Genomic DNA, 15,920 nt, shown 5'->3' with positions numbered 1-15,920 from the left:
GAGTAGTAGCCCTAAAATTCATAATGTTCAGTGAGATGTTGGTTCTGGGAGCCAAATGTTATAAATTGGATTATCCAGGATTTATTTTGTAAAGATTTTTACAAGTCGGGGGTTAAAATGTAAGTTTCGGGTTAGTTTCATAAATATTTATGAAGACAGGGACTAGTTGGTGAATTATTGGGACTCAATTCAAGAGATTTTGCAAGCTAAGGGGCTGGTTGGTAAATTTCGGACTTTATTTGTAAGGATTTCAGAAGATGGGGTTTAAAGGGTAAATTATTAACTGAATTTGAAAGGAATTAGGATGGAGGGGGTGTTAATGTAATTATGGGATAGATGCTCACATCCGGGTATATAACCTCATTCTCGGTTAACCCTAACCCTAAACTCCCCTTTATGTTGCAACCGTCACCCTTATGCCTCCCTCTTCCAGCCGTCACACCACCCATTTACTTCCATCCTCCGACCGACAAAGACCACCGCTACCCCTCCTGTCGTCGAAGTTGTAGCCATCGCCGATAGTTCCGCCGCTTCTCTCTACTACTACCGCTACAACTCATGTAGCCGGAATGATGCAGTTACCGTTGAGCATCGCCGCTACCACTTCAACAACAGTCCCACCGCCATCTTCTGCCGCTAATGGCCGTTGTTGCTTCCTGTTCTCACGTGCTATGTTCCAGCCTCGACCCGCCTCCGCCTGAGCAACTCTCATGTTGCTCCAGTTATCGCTTATCGCCCCAAGGACTACCATGTTTGTGTTTCACGTGGGTGCAAGTGCGTTTTTGCTTCAAGTCCGAGTGGTTTGTGTTATTTCATGGGTGTGGCTGTTTGACCGGGAAATGAAGAACAACCACCACCACCACCTCACGGAGGTGGTGGCTGCCACCATGCACCACCTTGTGTATGTATCTTAGCGAGTGTGTGTGTGTGTGTGTTTATTTGAGTCTTTGCATTGTAAATATATACTCGTGCCAGAATAATAATAAGAAAGCTTAAAACCACCACCGTGAGGTGGTGGCTGCTGCCTCCTGCCGCCATGTTGGGTGGCGGTGTGCCTAGTTTGTATTGTGATTCGTTTGGGATGTTTGGACAAAAGGACTAAAACCATAGTGGGCCCAATGAAACCCTAATTCTAGCATATGAAATCGTAATTCTAGCATATGAAATCGATATTAACATATGAATGGGTTTAAGAACATACCTTGATTGTTATATAGCAATAACAATCCTAATTCCACCTTGAATTGACTTTGGAATGCTTAGAGTCACAAGTGTCACTCCTCTAATGGCTTACAAACACCAAGAGCAAATGGAGAAGGTATAAAGAGAGAGGAGAGAGGTTAGAATTTGTCCTTAGGACTCCTTGGGAACAAGTACACGAATTCTAAGGCCTTAGGGTCTTTATATAGGTGTAGAGATAGGGTTTCAGTCATTATCCTTATCTAGTTGCTTATCCACAAAGCAACCATAAGATAAGCCTTGAAAACCCTTATCCTTTATCCTTTGGATGATTTCAAGGATCCTTATCTCCTTGAATTCGTTCAACCCATATTTAGGATAACCATTACCATATTTTGTAACTATCACATAATTACAATTCAGCCCCTCTAGTTTAATTAATTACACTTGATCATAAAATTAATTCCTAATTAATTATTGACCAATATTAATTAAGCAAATATGATTTCTCCTTTAATATATTATTCTTATAACATATTAATAAATCATAATAACCTCTCTCTATTTATTTATTTCTCCAATCAAGTTGCTTTGGTGAAGGTAACCCAAAAGGACCATGCACCATCGGGTCAAGTACATACCAAAATAGTTATGGACTTAGATACTAATCCAAAAATATTCGCCTTTCGAGGATACGAGTTCTATATAGCCAATTTAGCTCTGATACAGATATGTCACACCCCCGCTCGAGGCGGCAGAACATGTCGGGCTGTGAGAATAAGTCCATGGATCACAGACAAATTGAATATATAGCACAAGTACAACAGCAAACAAAATATCATTCATGTTCCATCTTGATATTTGAATACAATATTTTTACAAATAATAATAATACATGAATTGCCTTAACAGATACTCATATGCTACAACAACAGGTAAACTAGGTCACCTGTAATCTAGGTCACCTGTAATCTAGGTCACCTGTAATCAAATCTGTCGTGAATGTCTGTTTAAAGATTTCCTGAGAATACATGTTGTTTTAAGGGTCAACACAAGGTTGGTGAGTATTACAGGTTTTCTGTTGATGCAGTAATACTTTTAATAAGTCTAAAAAGTATTATCTTTGTATGTTTAACATTAGTTAATATAGTGTTTGCATTTTGCAATGAGTCTTTAAAAACCCAAAATGTATTTCGGCATAAGTAAATCCATACTTTAAAATGTGTTTGTAATAAATCCTTGAAAGCCAAAACTTATCTTTTGTATAAGTAAATACATACGTTAAATTGTGTTCGTAATAAACCTTTGAATATCCTTTAAAACCAAACCATTATGCTACATAAGTAATTACATACTTAAAAATAATTTTGAAAGCAACCAAGCCCATGGTTGTTAGTCAGAGAGATATATATTATAGTTCTTGTTTTTAGTGAGTCTTATAACCGAGCTACTTGACTGAATGTACCCCCTACAACGCTTCATTGGACGTTGTAGCAATAATGGTAGATACCTATCACCCGCTTCGATTAATCGATCGAGGGTTGTACCTAGCAACCGCAAGTGGGGATGTCAACTCCGTATAGATCTATACATATTTATCTTGCTCTGAAGATTAACAATTACAATAGTTTGGGTAAGCTATGCATTTAAACTCAGCTAATTAATACTGTCCTACTAAAAATCCCTTAACTAAAAAAAAGTTGGTGAAGAACTCTCAGCCCAAACTTAATTGTGAAGTAAGTAGGCATAATGAATATCATTGTCTAGAGTTTATAAATGCCAAGTATGCTTGGTATGTATGTAAAAGTGTAATGTACTCGCTTTTAAAAAGATGTCTGTTTCGAAGTAATGAAGACATGTACATGTATAAACGTTATGTATTTAAACATACAACTAAACATGCATAATAATAGTTTGAATCCTTAAAATACTACAAAATTGACAATGTCACATAAAAATCATATATTTTATATCATATAGTACTTTTTGTGTGAACTAGTTATTTCTCGATAAAATAACCATAATACGTGTACGAAAAGTTTATACTAGTTTATCTGTAACAATATGGTAAATCTTCAAATAATAATATTTTTATAAACTAGATTTATTGTATTTTCGCATAAAAAGGAAATTGATTTGTATACCAAAATATTTACCCACATGTATCCCCCCCCCCCCCCCCTCCGGAAATAATTAAAATATTAAAAAGGGGCTGTAAGTACTCACTTTCGTAACGTGAACGAATCTCATGGTGTGTAACTTGTCATGAAAGTTGTTAACTGACGTCCTTGCTCTTAAAGCGAACCACCGAGTATATTTATATTTCTAATAAACCAAAGGGGTAGTTTTGATATTAACTATTAAGTATATATGGTGGTCTTTGTTAAAATAAATAGACTCGGGTTTGATTTTGCCAACATCATTTTTCATGGACTAATATTGTGAATTATTCCCAAGACAAGTGTTAAACATGTGCAATTGAATCTGATTTGGAGCTGCAGGATTTATTCTGTTAGGGTTTTAGATGGAGGGGGTGTTTCTGGATAATCACTATTTTGGGATTGGGACCTATTTTGAATAAAGAATTTAACAATGGAGGCATTTTAGTCATTTCATAATTAAAAATGCCTTAGGGTTTTAAGTCCCGTGTTTAATGGTCCACTTAAAAGGAATTAGGGCTTTACCCCGTTTCTTTTGTTCTGATCGGGCATCTGAAGCGAAGGCGATACGAATCGTTCAAGGAAGTCACGAGGGAAACAGATGAACGGGAGAAACACGAAGGGAATCAAGCATTTGCCACCGGTCGATGACTGATCGTGAAGAAGGTTGAGCGCGTCGGCAGGCGAGAAGGAGGCAAGAAGATGGCTGCGAGGTCCGTTGGATTTCGATCGGTTGCAGGCCGAGGTTGCGTTTCCGGTGTTTCGCTCGAACCGAAGGAAGAGAAGAGACGAAAGCAGAGGGCCCTCTCTTTCCCGTCCGGCTGCTAGATGCGAGGAAAGATGAGGTCCGAAGAGACGTAGGTACGAGATGCTAGCCGTGCTTTTGTCGTCCGACTGCGAGGTGTGCTGAGCGGCATCGCAAACAGCGGTAGGAGCAAGACGATAGCCTTGAAGCTCTGTGGTTGACGGGAATCGTAGAGAAGGAAAACGAAGGGAAAAGGCTCGATCCTTTTCTGGCCGGTCCAAGAGGGATGGAAACGATCGCAGGTATGCGATTTGTTGAAGAAAAAGGGGAACCGGAGGCAGTCAAGGTTTCGGTTGTGCTGGATCACTGGCACCGGTGATTGAGTTCAGTACCTACTGAACCTATAATGGTGATCGGAAGTGAACCAGGTGGTCGTGGCTAGGATATTTCAACAACCGCAGCAGTCGTCGTTCAAGAGAAAGAGTATGGGGATAAGAGGCGGCTGGCGCCTCCGGTGTAAGCTGCGGGGAAACATCCACTTCGGTGGGTTTTGTTCTCGGTGGTTGAAAGGTATGTGGACGTAGGCTGCTCCGGCAGCTCCCCTGATCTCTTCTTACATTTTTATTTTTTCTTTTGTTCTTGATCAAAATTCATTGGGAGGATTGGTGTTTGATTTTGGTTTTTGACAGGGAAATATAAATGGTAGAGGGAACATTGAATGGGTGATAGAGGGGAGAGTTTCGGCAACAGCAGTGGGGGCGATGGCAGCTCTACTGCCTTGAAGAACATAAGGGTTCAAAGGGCTGCTGCGATTGAACTCATCGGTAAGTTTTTGAGTTGAATCTGTATGTTATTTTTTTGTAATCAGTTGAGCTTGGACAAAAGAGGATGAGATTATCCAACCATATATGTATAGATATCTTGTATATCTGTTGAGTGTATGGATGGATTTTCATTGACAGGAACGAAGACTGTAAAAGGATGTGTGTTTATGATTCTATCACAACTGTTTTTAAGGAAGGAACACGTTTGAGTGTTCTACAAGGTTGAAGAAAGAGTGCAGGCTATATTTTTATCAGTTCCAGCTGTATTTGTACCATTGTGTTGGAGTGTTGTATTGCCTAATCCCTTGTAGTGTGTAATTGATCAAAACAACATTTAGAAGTGATTTATTTATTTATTTGTATTTGGTGTGAAATTTGGAATGATGAAATTTTCTATGTATTATGTGTACATTTTTTGTATTGAGTTGTATACTAGGTATGAAACGGGTTGATTTTAAAAAATTAAATATGAAAGTAAAAACATTAATCATTTTTTAAAGCAAAATTCTAAAATAAATACAAATGAATAACAATTAGTTAATTAATTCAATCTATATTAAAAAAATTATTGAAATGTTTTAAATAATTACAATGTTCAAACAGAAAAACAACCCTTAATTTCAATGTGTCGAAAAAGATTTTATATATTCCAACAAAAATTTCATATCTACATATTTTGGAACATTTTTCATATTTCAATATTCTTCAAGCGGTTATCGTTGAAAGACTTTCAACTCAAGACTGAAAACAAATTAAAAGCCAACAACCCATTTAAATACGGAATCAATATTCCAAGTCATCAAAATCATTCAAAGCTCCCATGGACAAAAATTTGTTGTTTATGTTTTGCAACTCAAATGCTCACATATACCTTTGCTTCATCTTCATTTCAAAACTCAAAATCTTGATCACCATCTCAGTTCCATTCCAAACATAGCCAACTACAAAAGGGTAAGGGTATTTTGGTATTTTTTTTAAGAAAAAAAGAGATAAAAATGAATTCCTTCCATCCAACTTTATGAATGAAATCCATCAAACATACAACCTAAAGGATCCCAGTGGAAATTAATTTTGTCCATTTGAATGTCATGGAAAAGAATTTCATATTCCAATTCCACCGGAATCCACAAAACAAACACTGCTTAAAAGTGTATCATAGTACATATAATGAATGTTTTTGGGTTGTAAACTTTTCACACATTCCAGATGCTATCTTTCACCACTTGATATTAGTAATGTCACAACCAGATCATGAAACACGAGTTCGTTCACACATGTATTCTCCAATGTGCTTATGCCAGTTGTAAGTTATCCTTCATCTTTCATCAGGTTATAAAGCTAGCAAATCTGAAACCATAGATAAAAGGACACGGGAAAAAAGAAAAACATACCATGAAATTATTATCATTATAAAGTTTTTTGTTCGGTTTAAAGTCACACAAATGACCAAACTAAAGAATTTATAATCATTTCACGGGATATGAACTAAACAATAACCATATTATTTAGTTAAGTTTAAAGAAAATAATAATACTTTTGGTGTGAGAAAGCTTACTAAATAGTGACCAATCAACAACATGTCTTAAATGATTCAAAATCAGGTTATAAACAATGTTTATAATCTAATTACCATTGTCTTAACAGTTAGGTTGAATTCTACCATTAAAGATTATATTGAGCACGCTAGAAGTAATCTAAAAATCATAAACATGAACATAATATTGGGAAGATGAGTTATCTACCGTTAAAAATTCCTAACAAATGAGATCTTTTATAAATTCAGGCTGACGGATTTGAAATCATACTCTCTTGAAAAAAAACTCAAACAAAATAAAACTTTACTTCGTTTAAGTGTAATAAACTTGTGTCACTTCAGTTCACATATATGAATACATGAATTCAGTTGCCCAATACAGGAATTCTTACACCTTTTGGTAAAAAGGTAAAAAAAAAATGTCATTTTGACTAAAAAAACTCAAAAAATTAAACTTTCTAGGAAATGAGTGAGGTCAATACAAGAATTCTTATTGACATATTTGAAATCAAATTTTCTTGTGAAAATCTCAAATAAATGAAACTTCCCTCCTTCAAGTGTAATAACCTCATGTGAGTTCATAGATATGAGTAAATGAATTTAAAATGGGCAAGACATGTAATTTGTACAAAAAGGTCGAAAATGTAATTTTAACTAAAATAACTCAAACTGAATTTTAAATGAGACTCGTCAATATAAGAATTCAAATTGCCCCATTATTAAATACACATTGGCATTATATTGAACATGTAGTGGGCATAATGAAAAGCATGAAATTACACCGCATGTTCAAGTCAAAACTTAAAAAATGATGCTGTAAACATAAAAAAAAATAAAAAAAAAAAGTGGAATTACTAACCTTGTGTAGTTGTTGCTAGAGTTGATGATGATTTTGTATATGAAACTCTCTGAAACTCAACCAAAATAATCGAGCTACTGAGATGAAAGAATAAAATAAATACCAATTCTTATATACACAATAAATTGAAATTAAAATTTGGAAAGGATTATGATACATGACGATTTGGAAATTTAAAGCGTCTACTGTCAGAACCCTCGACCTCGAGAGGAAAACACGATCATAATTTTGACCCAGAAGTGAACGTGAATAGGGAATTTGAAAATTGAAATAAGCCTTCATCATCTCCTTGATTCATGCAAACTGATTGGAAATCATTCAAAATTGCGGATATTTTGAGGATATGAATTTCATATTAGCTTCCATTTAAGTTTAAAATCTTTTTGCATGGATTGGATAATATAATGTTACATCAATTATTAAAATTCACATTTATTGGATTGGATAATAAAATATTATTTCCAAAGTGTATTGCCAATAATTAAAATCAGGTTGAAATCAATAGTTTAAGGTTTTTCGATTAATAAATTTGAAAGCCTCTGATTTCTCAAGTTTTATAAAGATTTCTACCAAAAATATTTCAAATATGAAATTAAATATTAGGCTATACCCGACTCCAAAAATGCTTTCGGAATTTTCATTTGGTGTGAAAGTCCTTCAACGGATGGAAACGATTTTGACAATTTTTAAGAAATCAGTATTATACTGGTTTTGGATTTTTAAAACGGTCATACCTTTTGTATACGAACTCCATTTTGGACGTTCTTTTTATTTTCGGAAACAGAGAAACACGTAGTATGAGACTACAGTGTTTGTATTGCTCAAAACTACTTAACACAAATTTTTAATTTTTCAGATGCATTCCCAAGTTGTTGTTTGAGCTGTTTGATTTGTTTGTCAGATTACATATTTGGAAGTAAGATACCATGTGATATCTTATAATAGTTGAGATGAATTTATTTATTTCACATAAGATGCACTGAAATTCAACAAAACAAATTACAAATAGATTTACTGTGAACATGACCGTTCACAGTCTTTGATCTAAATTCTGGGATGTCACTTTATCTCCCCATTAAGGGAATTTCGTCCGGAAATTATTTAGTTCCAGGTTACTTTGTTCTACTATAATTTTGTATCTAGTATCATTGTGTTCTACTAGTGGTGGGACCCCCACTAAAAAGTTACAGATGCTTTTGTTTCATTTGATCCTCACGTTTCCTAGTAAACTCCGACTCTCAAAGAGTTCCATTGGACGTTTATTATAGTTATATAGGTTTGGTTGAGGCTTTTGAATTCTCGATCCCATAATCTCCACAGGTTCCTTCACGAATTGAAGTTTAGTTTTATACTAGATCTCATTGAGAAGAAAGAAAAGCTTCTCATTAGAGAGACACTTTTGAAATTACATACATGGGAGGTGTCGTGAATCTTGTCGAGTTCTTTGAGGTAATTTGAGTTTGTAAGTCATCGGACCAACCATCACCGGATTTCAATAGATCCGATGTAACGGGGGTTTAGTTTACCTCATTTTCCTTATCAAATGACACCTTTCTATATTGCGACCTTTAGTAGGACACAGTCTCTTACTTTGAATTCCATGGGTTTTTTTTCTCATGTGGAGCTTCTTTTGGTTGAAGATGTGTTGAAAGCTTTTGTGGTTGGTGGCTAGTGTAGTTGGTCTTCTTTGGTTTGAGTTGTATGGATGTATATGCAAGGATTTTATTCCTTTGCATCAACACTCATCCTAACTCTTGGTTTGAGACGTCGTTAAATACTATAAAGTTTTACGTTCCTTCTAGGAGAGACAAACTTGGTGCACTCCACAATAATTGTTTTAATTTCTTGAAGGAAGACTCTTTTCTCTTTCCCCAATCGAAATTTTGTCTTTTTGGGTTAATACAATGAGAGGCTTGGCTATCATGGAGAAATTCTTGATAAATTTCTACTAATAGCCTGCAAGCCCTAGGAGTTGGCGTACTTCATTTGGTGTCATTTTTCAGTCCGAAAGGCAACCAGAAAATTGTAGTGACCGTACCGAGTTTTGAATGCCATTTTTGGATTATCCATTTCTTAGAATATGAGTTGATTATAGTCGGATCTTAGATCGATCTCTAAGTAGTAACGAGATCATTGTAGTTGTTCAAATAGGTCATCAATCCTTGGGAATGGATATCGGTTCTTGATGGTGACTTTGTTCAACTCTCGGTAGTTAATGCATATCCTGAATGATCCATCCTTCTATTTTACAACAATACTGGAGCTCCTCATGGAGAGAAGCTTGGTCGGATAAAACTATTGTCAAGAATTTATTGGAGTTCACTGGGTAGTTCTTGCATTTCTGATGGAGCCAGGCGATAAGGATATCTTGCCACTGGTGTTATACCCGGGATTAGGTCGTTTTGGATTTCAACCTATCTGATTGGAGGTACTCTAGGAATTAAATCCGGGTAACCGTACACTGTAAAATTTCTTTGATTTCCTTACCCTTGTCTTGCATATCCACCATGTGGTCCAAGAAAGCGAAGAGTATCTTCTGTAAACACCTTCTTGCCTTCATGCAAGAGATGGTTGTTAGATTCTTTTGTGATTTGTCTCGGTAGCTCATAAGGGATTCATTTTTTGGTAAGGGTATTTGGACAACTTTTTTGTGATGTAAAATATGTGTTTGATGAAGTGATAACCAATCTATTCCGATGATCATATCGAAACTTCCAATGGTCATGGGTATTAGGTTGACGTGAAATACGTAGTTATTCATGACCTGTCTACAAAACTTAGAGGTGTGACCTCTTAAGTTGTACATGTTGCAAACCATGAACTTTCCGAAATGATGAAAATTGCACTTGGTACAATGGGGTAAAGTCCTAGAGTATGGTTTTGATTGAGTGTGGTCGTTTATGATTACAAGGTACACAAACCATAGGTTTTGGATTGGGTTTGTGGTGTTTAAAGTTCCCTTTTGATTTGCCATGGAACTTCCTTTTTTCATTCCTAATCCGGTTCTTTTTGGTTTTTGGGGTTATGGCACCCTAACGGATACACTACTCAGTAAATTGATAGGCCAAATACTTGGCATTATCAAAGATAGTGGGTCTGGATGCAGTAACCAGACCTTGAACTAGTGGACTTAATCCCCAGATGTACCCTTCGGTATTTTTGTATTACGGGTTCACCATTCTCGAGAAAAGCTTTACGAGGTCGTTAAATATGGAGATGTAAGCAGTCTTCTCCAATCCTTTCATGGTAAAGTTCCAAATTATATATATCGATCGATACTAGAAATCCTATAGATTTCCAAATTATAGAGAGAAAATTGAAATCCTACCGATTCCAAATGATAGAAAGAGAGAAGTTTGGGGACTACTAAATGATTGATTAGGAACTCTAGGTTTCTCTACTACGACGGTAGCGGAGCTATTCATTCTTTGTTCTTCATTGGATTTAGGAAAACTTTGAAAAATCTGAATGTCATCCCATATTTTTAAGTATTTTTAAAATGTATATGGTTTTTTGGGTTTGATGTATAGTTTCTAAGGTACTAAGTTTCTGCAACGAATCTTGAGAACATCCTTTAATCTCAAAAACTTTCAACTATTGTAATTTATCAAACTCCTTGCTCAAGGTTGGTTGTTCGCCGACTAAACCATAAATAACATAAGTGTACATTCTGGGTTTATTTATGGTATGACCTATGTATGGTACTAACTTTAATTGAGGCATTTGACCTAAAGGGTTGCGTTGGTAGCTTTTGTTGTAGGCATGTTAGAATTTTATTAACTGTTCTCGTTGCAGGTCAGAGTATATATAACTATTACATATTATTGTTGGAGGGGTTGCAGTACTATTAAATTTTGTTTTGTACTCTAAGACTACCAATTACAGACGAGGGCCAGATATGAAACACCGGAGGGCAGGACCATTTTAGCAATTAAGCCGTTCTTAAATCCAACAACCCAAGCGGCATTTGAAACCAGATTCCCAGTACCATAAGAAGCCAAGAAGTAGTGTACTTAATATTAATAATACTATTATTCAAGGTTGTAGAAAACGCTAGACGTTAGCTAGGCGGTGGACTGGGGTCTAGGGATTAATCGGTTAGACGTGAATTAATCGGGGACCATTAATTATTAAAAAAAATAATTCAAAATTTTATAAATCTAACTTTAATACTAAGAATATAAGTAAATAAACATAAAAGTTTAATAATAACTTAATAAGTTTAACAATCACAGCCATTTATCATCCAAAATATGCATAAAAGTTTAATAACAAGTTTAACAATGAGACAAAATCATTTTAAAGTTTAAAAATGAATATGAAAAATCCTGTCAAGAAAATAAATGTAACTTCAACTTGTAAAATGTCAAAGTGTTGAAGTGAAGTTTTCCATGGAAGCAATCCATTAATTGAATTTACAACATGGCTTTTCAGTCAAAGAGTCGATGTGCATATTTATACATTAATCGATGAAGCTCAATCCATATGAATTCATGGAGTGTAGGATCCTGCAACAAATTACTTAATATCCATAAGCTCAATCCATGCGTATATCATAGTCGTTGTATACTTGTATCAAATTCAACAAATTACTCAAAACCTGTGTCTGTATGGATTCCCTAATGAGCAATGGGAAGTGATTTGCCTGCTAAAGAGGTCCCACCAGAGCTTCAGGAACCTGCACTTGGAATTAACTTTGCTAGAACCAAACGATGGTTCTTGATAACTTCACACCATAAACAACCGAGAACTAGAACCAAACCACCTACATCTTCAATCCAAGGTTCTTGATAACTTCACAGATGATCAAGGGACCAGAATTTTAGTCAAGAAATTACAAGAATCCAAATACCCTTCATTCAGGCAATTGATCGAACACTTGGTGGGCATATGGTTTCATACACAAAACAATTAAAGATTTTGGTCAAGAAATTACCTGAATCAAATACCTTTCTACCCATCCTGTTACAACCAAGACACAAATCCAACCAACAATTAAAAAAGATGAAGAAACAATAGCCGATTTTAGAATGATGAAGAAAGAACAAACATTTATAAAAAATCATTGCTTACCTGTTGTTGCAGAAAGAACAAAGGATTTTAGAAAGAACATATGATTTTAGAGGTTGTTCCAGTCTTCATTGCTTACCTGATGTTCCAGAAAGAACAAAGGATAATTGAACAAATTGATATATTGAAGGAGAGATCGGAAGCTATTGACGAACACCGAACAAATTGATAACAAACACTAAAAAGAATAATTGAACGAATCGAGTAACCTTTGCAGAAGATGTCGACGAACCAGAAGTTGTCGACGTCGATTTAAGGAGAGATTGGAATTTGTCGACGAACCGGAAGCAGTCGATGTGATGATCGTAAGAGAAGCTAAGGTCGACGAAAGTTGCCGCCGTTTCACTTCATTCGTTGAGTCGAGAGAGAGAATGCGATATTTCTTTGACTGCACATAAGATTGAATGAGAAATTGGAACGAACCCTAGCAGCAATCGTTATATTTTGACCATTTTACCCTCAAAATCTTTTTAAAATTTCATTGACCTGAGTTGACCGATTTGAGCGTCTAGCTCCGCCTGGGTCAGATTATCTCCGGCTTTGACCGACTTTGACCCGTCCGATTACACAAGCTGATTACCTCTAAACCTGTTCAGTCGAGGTCCGCCTAGCGCTTAGGCGCCGATTAATCAGCCACTTAGGCCGATTTTTACAACACTGCTTTTATTTAGAAGATAGTTCCTATAGTTGTATTCCCATTCGAGGATACGAGTTCTATATATCCAATTTAGCATTGAAACAAATCTATCACACCCACGGTCGAGGCGGCAGAACACGTCGGGCTATGCGAATAAGTTTATGGATCAGAGACAAATTGAATATTTAGCACAAGTACAACAGTAAACAAAATATCATTCATGTTCCATCTTGATATTTGAATACAATGTTTTTACGAATAATAATAATACATGAATTGCCTTAACAGATAGTCATATGATACAACAACAAGTAAATTAGGTCACTTGTAATCAAAGTTGTCTTGAATGTCTGTTTAAAGATTTCCTGAGAATAGATGTTGTCTTGAGGGTCAACACAAGGTTGGTGAGTGTTACAGGTTTTCTGCTAATACAATAATAATTTTAATAAGTCTAAAAAGTATTATCTTTGTATGTTTAACAATAGTTAAAATAGTGTTTGCAATGAGTCTTTAAAAGCCCAAAATGTATTTCGATGTAAGTAAATCCATACTTTAAAATGTGTTTGCAATAAATCCTTGAAAGCCAAAATGTATCTTTTGTATAAATAAATACATACTTTAAACTTTGTTTGTAATAAACCTTTGAACATCCTTAAAAACCAAATTGTTATGCTACATAAGTAATTTCATACTTAAAAACAATTTTGAAAGCAACCAAGTCCATGGTTATTAGTGATATATATATATATATATATATATATATATATATATATATATATATTCTAGTTAATGTTTTTAGGGAGTCCTATAACCAAGCTACCTGACTGAATGTACCCCCTACAACGTTTCATTGGATGTTGTAGTAACAATGGTAGATACCTATCACCGCTTCGATTAATCGGTCGAGTGTTATACCTAGCAACTGCAGGTAGGGATGTCAACCCCATATAGATCTATACATATGTATCTCGATCTGAAGATTAACAGGTACAATAGTTTGGGGAAGCTAAGTATTTAAACTCAACTAATGAATAATATCCCACTAAAAAGACCTTCACTAAAATAAAGTTTGTGAAGAACTCTCAGCCCAAACTTAATTGTGTTTAAGTCAGTAGGCATAATGAATATCATTTTCTAGAGTTTATAAAAGCCGAGTATGCTTGATATGTATGTAAAAGTATAATGTACTCGCTTTTATAAAGATGTGTGTTTCGAAGTAATGAAGACATGTACATGTATAAACGTTATGTATTTAAACATATAAAGAAACATGCATAATGATAGTTTGAATCCTTGAAATACTACAAAATTGACAGTGTCGCATAAAAATCATATATTTTATATCGTGTAATAATTTTTTTTTTTGAACTAGTTATTTCACGATAAAATAACCATAATACGTATACGAAAAGTTTATACTACTTTATCTGTAACAATATGGTAAATTGTTAAATAATATTATTTTTATAAACTACATTTATTGTATTTTCGCATAAAAAAAAATTGATTTGTATGACCAAAATATTTACGCACATGTATCCCCCCCCCCCCCCCCCCCCGGAAATAAATTAAATATAAAAAGGGCCGTAACCCGTAAGCACTCACTTTCGAAACGTGAGGGAAGCTCATGGTGTGAAACTTGCCATGAAAGATGTTAAGTGACATCCTTGCTCTTGAAGCGAACCACCGAGTGTATTTATATTTCCTAATAAACCAAAGCGGTAGTTTTCATATTAATTATTAAGTATATATGGTGGTCTTTGTTAAAATAAATAGACTCTAGGGTTTGATTTTGCCAAAATCATTCTTCAGGGACTATTATTGCAAATTATTCCCAAGACAGGGGTTAAACATGTGCATTTGAATATGATTTGGAGCTCTAGGACTTATTCTGTTAGGGTTTTAGATGGAGGGGTTGTTTCTGGATAAATTGAATCACTTTTTTGGGATTGGGACCTATTTTGAATAAAGAATTTAAAAGTCGGGGCATTTTAGTCATTTCATAAATCAAAATGCCTTGGGGTTTTCTGTCCCGTGTTTAATGGTCCACTTAAAAGGAATTAGAGCTTTACCTCGTTTCTTTTGTTCTGATCGGGCATCTGAAGGGAAGGGGATACGAATCGTTCAAGGAAGTCACGAGGCAAACAGATGAACGGAAGAAAGACGAAGGGAATCAAGCATTTGCCACCGGTCGATGACTGATCGTGAAGAAGGTAGAGATCGTCGGCCTGCGAGAAGTAGGCAAGAAGATGGCTGTGAGGTCCGATGGATTTCGATCGATTGCAGGCTGAGGTTGCGTTTCCGGTGTTCGGTCGAACCGAAGGAAGAGAATTGACGAATGCGGAGGGTCTCGTTTTCCCGTCTGGGTGCTAGATGCGAAGTAAGATGACGTCCGAAGAGACATAGGTAAGAGAAGCGAGTGGTGCTTTTCTCGCCCGACTACGAGATGTGATGAGCGGCGTCGCAAACAGTAGTAGCAGCAAGACGAATCCCTGGAAGCTCTTTCGTCGACGGGAATCGTAGAGAAGGAAAACGAGGGGAAAAGGCTCGATCCTTGTTTGGCCGGTCCAAGAGGGAAGGAAACGATCGCAGGTATGCCATTTGTTGAAGAAAAAGGGGAGACCGGAGGCAGTCAAGGTTTCAGTGGTGCTGGATCGCTGGCACCAGCGATTGAGTTCGGTAGCTACTGAAGCTATAATGATGATCGGAAGTGAACCAGGTGGTGGTGGCTAGGATATTTCAACAACCGCAGCAGTCGTCGGTCAAGAGAAAGAGTACGGGGGATAAGAGGCGGTTGGCGCCTCCGGTGTAAGCTCCGGGGAAACATCCACTTCGGTGGGTTTTGTTCCCGGTTGTTGAAAGGTATGTGGACGGGGGCGCTCCGGCAGCTCCCCTGATCTCTTCTTACATCAG

The 15,920-nt window shown here is 36.0% G+C and overlaps 1 long non-coding RNA gene across 1 annotated transcript; it reads right to left on the bottom strand.

The window, feature by feature from the left end:
- Window positions 1–11,633: 11,633 nt before the first annotated feature.
- Window positions 11,634–12,774, bottom strand: LOC145029428 (uncharacterized). The gene is made up of 3 exons (XR_013676533.1): window positions 12,580–12,774; window positions 12,374–12,449; window positions 11,634–12,262 (listed from the first exon to the last, which is right to left on the bottom strand). It is a non-coding gene; the product is annotated as an uncharacterized LOC145029428 (long non-coding RNA).
- Window positions 12,775–15,920: the final 3,146 nt, after the last annotated feature.

Source organism: Lactuca saligna, chromosome 2 (assembly GCF_052625555.1).
Source record: "Lactuca saligna cultivar CGN05327 chromosome 2, ASM5262555v1, whole genome shotgun sequence".
Classification (NCBI taxonomy): Eukaryota; Viridiplantae; Streptophyta; class Magnoliopsida; order Asterales; family Asteraceae; genus Lactuca; species Lactuca saligna.
The sequence above is the reverse complement of the archived record's forward strand: the minus strand, read 5'-3'. Positions and strand labels throughout refer to the sequence as shown.